The 9,075-nt window shown below is 41.2% G+C and overlaps 1 long non-coding RNA gene across 1 annotated transcript; it reads right to left on the reverse strand.

Moving 5' to 3' along the window:
• Positions 1 to 3,116: 3,116 nt before the first annotated feature.
• On the reverse strand, positions 3,117 to 4,938 carry LOC119272988. The gene is made up of 2 exons (XR_005134805.1): positions 4,502 to 4,938; positions 3,117 to 3,313 (listed from the first exon to the last, which is right to left on the reverse strand). It is a non-coding gene; the product is annotated as an uncharacterized LOC119272988 (long non-coding RNA).
• Between the last annotated feature and the right edge of the window lie 4,137 nt (positions 4,939 to 9,075).

Here is a 9,075-nt window from a genome sequence, read left to right on the forward strand (position 1 = left end):
AGGTAGCTCAATCCTTTTGAGGCAAAGGACATGTGAAAACGGTTTCTTATGATAAGTAAAGCGTTCTTGAGGGTACACGGGAATTTCATCTAGTCACTTTCACCATGTTGGTTCGATTTGTGTTCGCTATTTTGATAATTTGATATGTGGGTGGACCGGTGCTTAGGTGATGTTCTTACTTGAACAAACCTCCTACTTATGATTAGCCCTCCCACAAGTATCTGCCACTACGAGAAAAGTATTAAGAATAAATTCTAACCATAGCATTAAACTTTTGGATCCAATCGGTCCCTTACGGAATAACGCATAAACTGGGATTTAAGCTTCTGTCACTCTCACAACACATCATCTAATTGCTACTCCACAATGCATTCCCTTAGGCCCAAATATGGTGAAGTGTCATGTAGTCGACGTTCACATGACACCACTAAGGGAATCACAACATACACACTATCAAAATATCGAACACATATCAAGTTCACATGATTACTTGCAACATGATTTCCCCCGTGACCTCAAGAACAAAAGTAACTACTCACAATGATAATCATGCTAAAGATCAGAGGGGTATTAAATAGCCTATTAGATCTGAACATATAATCTTCCACCAAATAAACCATATAGTAATCAACTACAAGATGTAATCAACACTACTAGTCACCCACAAGCACCAATCTGTAGTTCCGGTAACAAGATTGAACACAAAAGATGAACTAGGGTTTGAGGAAATGGTGTTGTTGAAGATGTTGATGGAGATTACCCTCCCCAAGATGGGGGAGTTGTTGGTGATGATGATGACGACGATGATGATTTCCCCCTCCGGGAGGGAAGTTCCCCCGACGGAATCGCTCCATCGGAGGACAAAAGTGCTCCTGCCTCAAGACGGTGGCGCTCCATCCCGAAAGTCCTCTCCTTATTTTTTCTAGATCAAAATGACTTATATACCAAAAGATGGGCACCGGAGGTGGGCCTGGGTGAGCACAACCCACCAGGGCGCGCATGGGCTCCCTGGCGCGCCCAGGTGGGTTGTGCCCACCTGGTGGGGCCCCTCTGGTAGTTATTTGTTCCAATATTCTTCATATATTTGATAAAAAATCTCCGTGAAGTTTCAGCTTGTTTGGAGTTATGGAGAATAGGTGGCCTGACGTAGCTTTTCCAGGTCCAGATTTCCAGCTGCCGGAGTTCTCCCTCTTTGCGTAAACCTTGCATATTATGAGAGAAAAGGCATTAGAATTACTCCAAAAGGCATTATTATGGATAAAAACATCATAAACAACAGTAAGAAAACATGATGCAAAATGGACGTTTCAACAAGATCTATCTATGTAGAGATAGACCCCATCGTTTTATCCTTAGTATCAATGATACATACGTGTCGGTTCCCCTTTTGTCACTGGGATCAAGCATCGTAAGATCGAACCCACTACAAAGCACCTCTTCCCATTGCAAGATAAATAAATCAAGTTGGCCAAACAAAAGCCAAATAACAGAGAACAAATACGAGGCTATAAGAAATCATGCATACAAGAGATCAAAGAAACTCAAATAACTTTCATGGATATAAAAAGATAGATCTGATCATAAACTCAAAGTTCATCCGATCCAACAAACACACTGCAAAAAGAGTTACATCATATGGATCTCTAAGAGACCATTGTATTGAGAATCAAACAAGAGAGAGGAAGCCATCTGGCTACTAACTATGCACCCGAAGGTCTACAAAGAACTACTCACGCATCATCACACAGGCACCAATGGAAGTGGTGAATCCTTCCGTGATGGTGTCTAGATTGGATCTGGTGGTTCTGGACTCTGCGGTGGTTGGAATTTATTTTCGTCGACTCCCCTAGGGTTTCTGGAATATAGGGGTATTTATAGAGCAAAGAGGTGGTCTGAGGGGCACCCGAGGTGGGCACAACCCACCAGGGCGCGCCTGGGCCTCCTGGCCCGCCCTGGTGGGTTGTGCTCCCCTCGGAGCACCCCCAGGCGCTGCCTTGGCCCATTGGGTGTCTTTTAGTCCATAAAAAATCTCCGTGAAGTTTCGTTGCATTTGGACTCCAGTTGGTATTGATTTCCTGCGATGTAAAAAACATGCAGAAAATGGCAACTAGCACTTGGCACTATGTCAATAGTTTAGTACCAAAAAATGATATAAAATGACTATAAAATGATTATAAAACATCCAAGATTGATAATATAACAGCATGAAACAATAAAAAAAATATAGATATGTTGGAGACGTATCAGGGCTGAAGCCGACGACTAGCAATCTTTCAGAATTAAAACGACCGCACGAGAGGAAAAATAACTCTAGATAAAGGCATAAAATATATTAAAAGTTTTGGTCCACAAAGCGAAGTTATAACAGCCCTGATACATCTACTCAAAAATAACATCCTCCGAGCATTGGCCTTATGCTATTCGGGCACCCGCCAGGATGTCTTCGAAGTATCTCTCCGGCTTGCAGTGGTCCTTGCCTTCGGGTGGGCCCCACTACAACAAATATGTCAACTTGCGACCATCATTATTGGTCACTAAAAGGTCATTGTTTTTTATTTGCGACCTTTTTGTGACCAAAAACAGAAGGTCAAAAGCTGGCGGTCGTAAACTGAAATTAACGACCTTCTCTGTGAGAGGGTCGTGGAATTCCACGACCAAAACAAAAGGTCGTTGATCCTATGACCTTCTGTTTTGGTCGCTAGCTCATTGCTCAGGCCACGTCGGATCCGACGTGGCTAGCTGATGTGGAAAAATTGCGACCAAATGAAAAGGTCGTTGACAAGAATCAGCCCAGTCCAATTCGGCATTTTACATGGGCCGAGCCCAACAATTCAGCCTATTTGTGTTTTTCTCATATTAATTTTGGTCTGATAGATGGGTCAAGCCCAACATTTCAACCTCGTTATGTTTGGGCCTCGGCCTTTTTATTTTCTTGGCCTTCACCTTTTCACAAATGATTTTTAAGCGATTTTGTACATTTTCCCTGAATTGTTTGATTTGTGGCCTTTTTAGGGCCCAAATAGTATTTGATTCATTTCTAATGTATCAACAATAAATGATTATCACCTCAAAAAAACAATAAATGATCAATATTTCCAGTATTTCAATCACACAAATTTTCACAAATGACGACCAAAATGAGTATATTATATATATTACAATCATGCCATAGTTTACATCATCTAGGAATTTAGAACACCCATGAACACCCAGGAAGTGATGCCATGAAGTTATGAAGTACAACACCCAGGAACATAAAACTAGCTACAAAGATGAAGCGTTCCCTTCTTTTAACTTCTTCAGCCTAGAGCTCCTGTAGAAGAATGAAAATGATCGTTATCATGGCTGTCAATTCAGAATGAAAGCAATATCTTCCAACAGAGAACAACTAGGAAAAGAATAATGAACAGAATGATCAACAGATACACAAGCATCTAGGAGTCGATCCTGAAGCATGAGGGCATGGGACAGTAGCAACCATGAGGAGTAAATATTAGCAAATATTATATTGGTGGAAAAGGTAAATACCAACAAGCTCTAAGAAGACTCCTAGAACTTGATGGCTCATACGATCATGTTTTCGATAACAAATACTACTAGAATTAAGGCACTGAACATATTCTAAGAAGTATCAACATCATGGTAGTAACAATTAATAGTACCAGCTAGCAGGACATCATTTGAACAATCGAGACAACAAGTTACAGAACAAGCATGTATTGACAGGATAGTTATCAATAGTATAGAATAGAACTAAATCGAACAGAACTAAATATGCAAATGACAAGTGTACAAAAGTTGTATATACTGATACATACATGCTAACTAATTTCTGTTTGGCCTTTAAAGCATTAGTACGCTTGTTACTCTTTTTAGAGAGACAGGTATATATATGGTCCTTCTTGCGCCTGTGGTTGCAAGCATATGCAGAAGAAGCAACTGCCGGACGACACTTATATGTGTACATTCAAAAGTAAGTACAAAATGGCTTTAGCTTCAAAACAAGAGAACCAGATGCATGCTCCGTGCAGTATTTAAGTTCAGGCAAGTGGGTGCAAACACCAAGCATAACCAGGTTTATTTCTTCTGAAGATAAAACAATTCAGTAGGGTAATTTGTACGGAGAGGTGAACTTACTCTTCTTCAAAGGCAAGATAAAACCGCACAGAGTAATAAGCCTACACAGATTACATGATCATAGTGTACTAAGCTAAATCAACAAGGGGGGCATTTCCAGGACCAGAAACAGCACCAAACAGATCATGCGATTCTAGCTACGCAAGTCCCCAAGTTGTACAACCACTCACCAGTAGAGTCCCTGCTTACTGATTCGTAAGCAGCCGATGCTATGATCCATTAGCAGGACCGACTGAACCTACCCCTACACTTCACCGCACAGCCGCGCCAGCACGCAGCATAATTCGGTAGCGAGATCCAACAAACAAAAGCCCTACAGCAGACACACACACACACACACACTTCAAGGGGAAGGGGAATCAACCTGCTGCCGAGTAGACGGGGATAAGGACGGTCGGTAGTGTCCCAAATCTGGGCCTTGACGACCTTGTCGTCGACCTAGAGGGAGCGGGTGGCGAACTCGACCCCCCTGATGGTGGACTTGGACTCGAGGCTGAACTCGTTGCGGGTGAAGCGGGAGAGCAGGTTGGACTTGCCGATGTCGGAGTCGCCGATGAGGACGACCTTGAAGAGGTAGTCGTAGTTGTCCTCCGCCCGGTACCCGCCGCCATTGCTGTCGTCACGTCGGCGATCTTGTTGTGGGGGTGGGGAAGGTGGGGGAGGGAGGAGATGGGAGGCGACGAGGTGGATGGCGGCGCGATGGGGGACGGGGAGGAGATGGTGGAGAGGTCGGCGGTGGTGGGTGGGGGTGGCGGCGATGCCTTGATCGGATCTGGGAGAAAGATGAGCGAGGGAGAGGAAGGCAGGGGCGGCGGGGTGCCACGATCGGATCTGGGGAATGGGTGGGTGGGTAGGTTAGGGTTCGGGTTTCTCGGGAGAAGCTCCACCGTTGATGGGTGTGTGATGGATGACTCAGATCACTTCGGACTGGGTGATCCGCGTGATTGTGGTTCCTCGCTTCTCATTGGCCGGTTGTTTTGTGCTGGAATCTTTAAAATTTGGACCCAAATCTTCTAAGTTTTTTAAGAAAAAACTACAAATCTGACTTGTAAAAAGGACCACAACTTTTTTCAAAAATATTAGTCCACAACTTATTTACAATTAACTAAAATGTCAAGATCACAACCATTTACAATTAAGCTAGAAAATCAAAACACTAGCGGCGCAACACTGCTTCATTGCAACTCCGTCGGTCCCGATGATGTTGGATCACAGCATCGGCGGTCCCTGGTGATGCTCTGTTGCATCACCGCTGACTATTGCAGCATCACCTTCTGCTGCAACCCCCGACGACCTTGCGGCGCCACGCATGACCGCTGGCCACTACCCGGCAGCCAGCGGCGCCACGGATCACTGCCCCACACCATGAGCTTCGACGCTCCTCACATCAACAAATCGTCGCATCAAATGATCTCATATTGTTCAAAGGGTGCATCTTGGAATGGCAAAGAATGTTGCCTAAGAAAGTTTTCATTTTCTTTGGAAGAAAAAATCATTTTCCATTTTCCGAGTGCCCAAAATGAGTATTTTGTGTGAAGGGCCTACCAAATAATTGTTGCAAAATTGGATCAAATCAATTTTCTAAAATACTAAGCCATATTTAATGCACAATTGGCCAAATGGTTGGGTGTCACAAGCTTTGATCCACCTCTCGTGAAAAAGACAAATTTCTGCCGATTCAGTTGGAAGCTGATCAAATTTGAACTGCAGTTGCCCATAGTTTGCTCTTTATTTTTCCCAAAAATCATTTTTAGGTACAAAAGTATCTATTTAATCAGAGAAACATCAAAAGTTTTTCAAGATTCAACAACTAGCTAAGAACGGTCATGGCCGTTGTTTTGACCGCATTTTGAAATGGGCATGAAAAATTCAAAAAAATCAAAAAATTGGAAAAACCTTTGCATTGTGTCATTATATGTGACCAAGTTATCAGAAAAAATTATAAACTTGTAATACGGCAATTCTTTTAAAAATGTGTTCTCAGAAAACGAGCTATCATGTGTGGATCAATGGCTTTCTAGCCAAATGATCAATCTTATGGCCACATTCATGGAATAGTTTGTTCAAATGATCTCATATTGTGCACAAGGGTGCATATTGGAATGGCAAACATTGTTGCCTAAGGAAGTTTTCATTTTTTTTGGACGGAAAAATCATTTTCCATTTTTGGAGTGCCCAAAATGATTTTTTTTGTGAAGAACCTACCAAATAATTGTTGCAAAATTGGAAAAAAATCAATTTTATAAAATACTATCTCATATTTAATGCACAATTGACCAAAAATGGTTGGGTGTCACAAGCTTTGATCCACCTCTCGAGAAAAAGACAAATTTCTGCCGATTCAGCTGGAAGCGGGTCAAATTTAAACTGCAGCTGCCTTATAGTGTGCTCTTTATTTTTCCCAAAAAAAATTCTTAGGTACAAAAGTATCTATTTTATTAGAGAAACATCAAAAGTTTTCCAAGATTCAACAACTAGCTAGGAACGATCATGCCCGCCGTTTTGACTGCATTCTGAAACGGGCATGAAAAATTCAAAAAAATCAAAAAATTGGAAAACATTCGCATTGTCTCATTATATGTGACCAAGTTATCAGGAAAAACAATAAACTTGTAATATGACAACTCTTTTTAAAAAAAGTGTTCTCAGAAACGAGCCATCATGTGTGGAGATCAATGACTTTCAAGTCAAATGATCAATCTTATGGCCACATTCATGTCATAGTTTGTTCAAATGATCTTATATTGTGCACAAGGCGCATATTGGAATGGAAAATTATGTTGCCTAAGGAAGTTCTCATTTTCTATGGACGGAAAAATCATTTTTCCATTTTTTGAGTGCCCAAATGAGTTTTTTGTGAAGGAGCTACCAAATAATTGTTGCAAAATTTGACCAAATCAATTTTATAAAATACTAGGCCATATTTAATGAACAATTGACAAAATGTTTGGGTGTCCAAAGCTTTTGATCCACCTCTGGTGAAAAAGACAAATTTCTACTGATTCAGTAGGAAGCGGGTCAAATTTGAACTGCAGCTGCTATATACTATGCTCTTTATTTTTTCCAAAAATAATTTCTAGTTACATAAGTACCTATTTAATCATAAATACATGGTTTGGTGGCGATACATCAAGGTTTGGACGGTGGCCCAGGTCCCAACTCCAAAGCACGTAAACTCGCATGCACCCCGCGTGGTCACCGCATGACCATGGCGTTGCCTTGCGTTCTGGGAGGCCTAGGCATGTCCAATGGGTTGGGCACTCCCTAGGTAGGTGCTAGGAAGAAAATGACACCAGAAGTTTCTCACGAGGAGATCGAACTATGCTCAAATATGAATTAACAACCAAGTGTTTGATTAGCGGTACGAGAAATGCACATGGCCAATTGGCATGAGTTTTGGCTGAGGATGACCATCTACTAAGGAGACTGTCTTCACAAATTTTCAGCTCAAAAGGACGAGCCTAGGTGGTACTTGCTTTGGAACGGTCATGCCGGCCATTTTGACCGCATTTTGAAATGGGCAGAAATAATTCAAAAAATATATCAAATGCTTTATAATACATGGTCATTTTTTTACATATTCTAAGATTTCCAGATGCTTGATTAACATTTTTCAAATACAACATTAACAATTTTTAATACATGGTCAAAAATTCCTCAAATGCTTTATTAACATATTTATACATATTTTTTACATTTTTCAGGTGCACAACTAGTTTGCTCATTTTAGAATATGTGACTAGTTTGAAGAAAAATAACGAACTTTGAAATGATGAACATTTTTATATCAATGATTTTTTTAAATTCACTATCATTTGTTGTGAACATTTGAAGAAAAAATCATGAACAATTTTGAATTCGCAATTTTTTTTCAAATTCACAAACATTATTACAATACATGGACATTTTTGTCAATATCATGAATATTTTTTATTCCACAAACATTTTATGATTTCAGGAACCTTTTTCAAAAAATCACATTTCTTAAAATTCGGATTTTTTTCAAATCCCAAATTATTTCAAAGAAAAAAACATAAAAAAATAAAAAGCACACAATCCCATCTAAAAAAAGCTTCTAAATAGGCTTTGGGCCGCTGGCCCACTCGTCGCACCGCAATGTTATTTAACCCAAAAAAAGAAGGAGAGGCCTCGTATGACGACCCAAGCCCAGGAAAGGTTTATAGCCTATAAGAGAGGTGACTGCGGCACCAAACCAGCAAGGACTTGGTGGCGTGTTGGTAAGCAGCTTTGTGGTTGTGCGCGTGGGCGTGGGTTCGAATCCTCCTTTGCCCACATTTTCTTTTCTAGTTTTCTAGTTTCGTTGGAGCCATGTGGGTCCTGCTCATCAGGCATGCAATGGACACATAGTTGGGTGGCACGCCCCACTAGTCAGCTCAATGGTGGGTAACAGATGTGTTTCACGGTTTCCTGCCTGTTAGTTTGGTAGTGGGATCCGCATGTCACCTACTCCCTCTGTAAACTAATATAAGAGCGTTTAGAATACTAAAATAGTGATCTAAACGCTCTTATATTAGTTTACGGAGGGAGTACATGTTAGTTCGGTGGTGGAACCCGCGTGTCGTGTAGGTATAAGGTGGTGCGGTTTCGGTCTGTGATTGGATAGGCGGTGTAGTTGAACTTCTGGTCAACATGTAGGTGCGTGGGATCCATCCGTCAGTGGTAGATTTAAATCAAGTGTTATGCAGACACATAAGCGGAAATTGACACACGAGCATGAAGCAATAATTGACACATGGACATGATACATAGGCAAAACTGATGAGGTGGTGCTTAATCATAGCAATGCACCACAATTTACAATGCTATGACCATTTATATTGGTCGTGATCAGCTAGAAATAAGGCACCGGACCAGTGTTGTCTGCTTTACGATCATTTCGTGTAAGGAAATTGCGACCTTTCTGATTAAAATGGTCGT

Source organism: Triticum dicoccoides, chromosome 3A (genome assembly GCF_002162155.2).
Source record: "Triticum dicoccoides isolate Atlit2015 ecotype Zavitan chromosome 3A, WEW_v2.0, whole genome shotgun sequence".
NCBI classification, from domain to species: Eukaryota; Viridiplantae; Streptophyta; class Magnoliopsida; order Poales; family Poaceae; genus Triticum; species Triticum dicoccoides.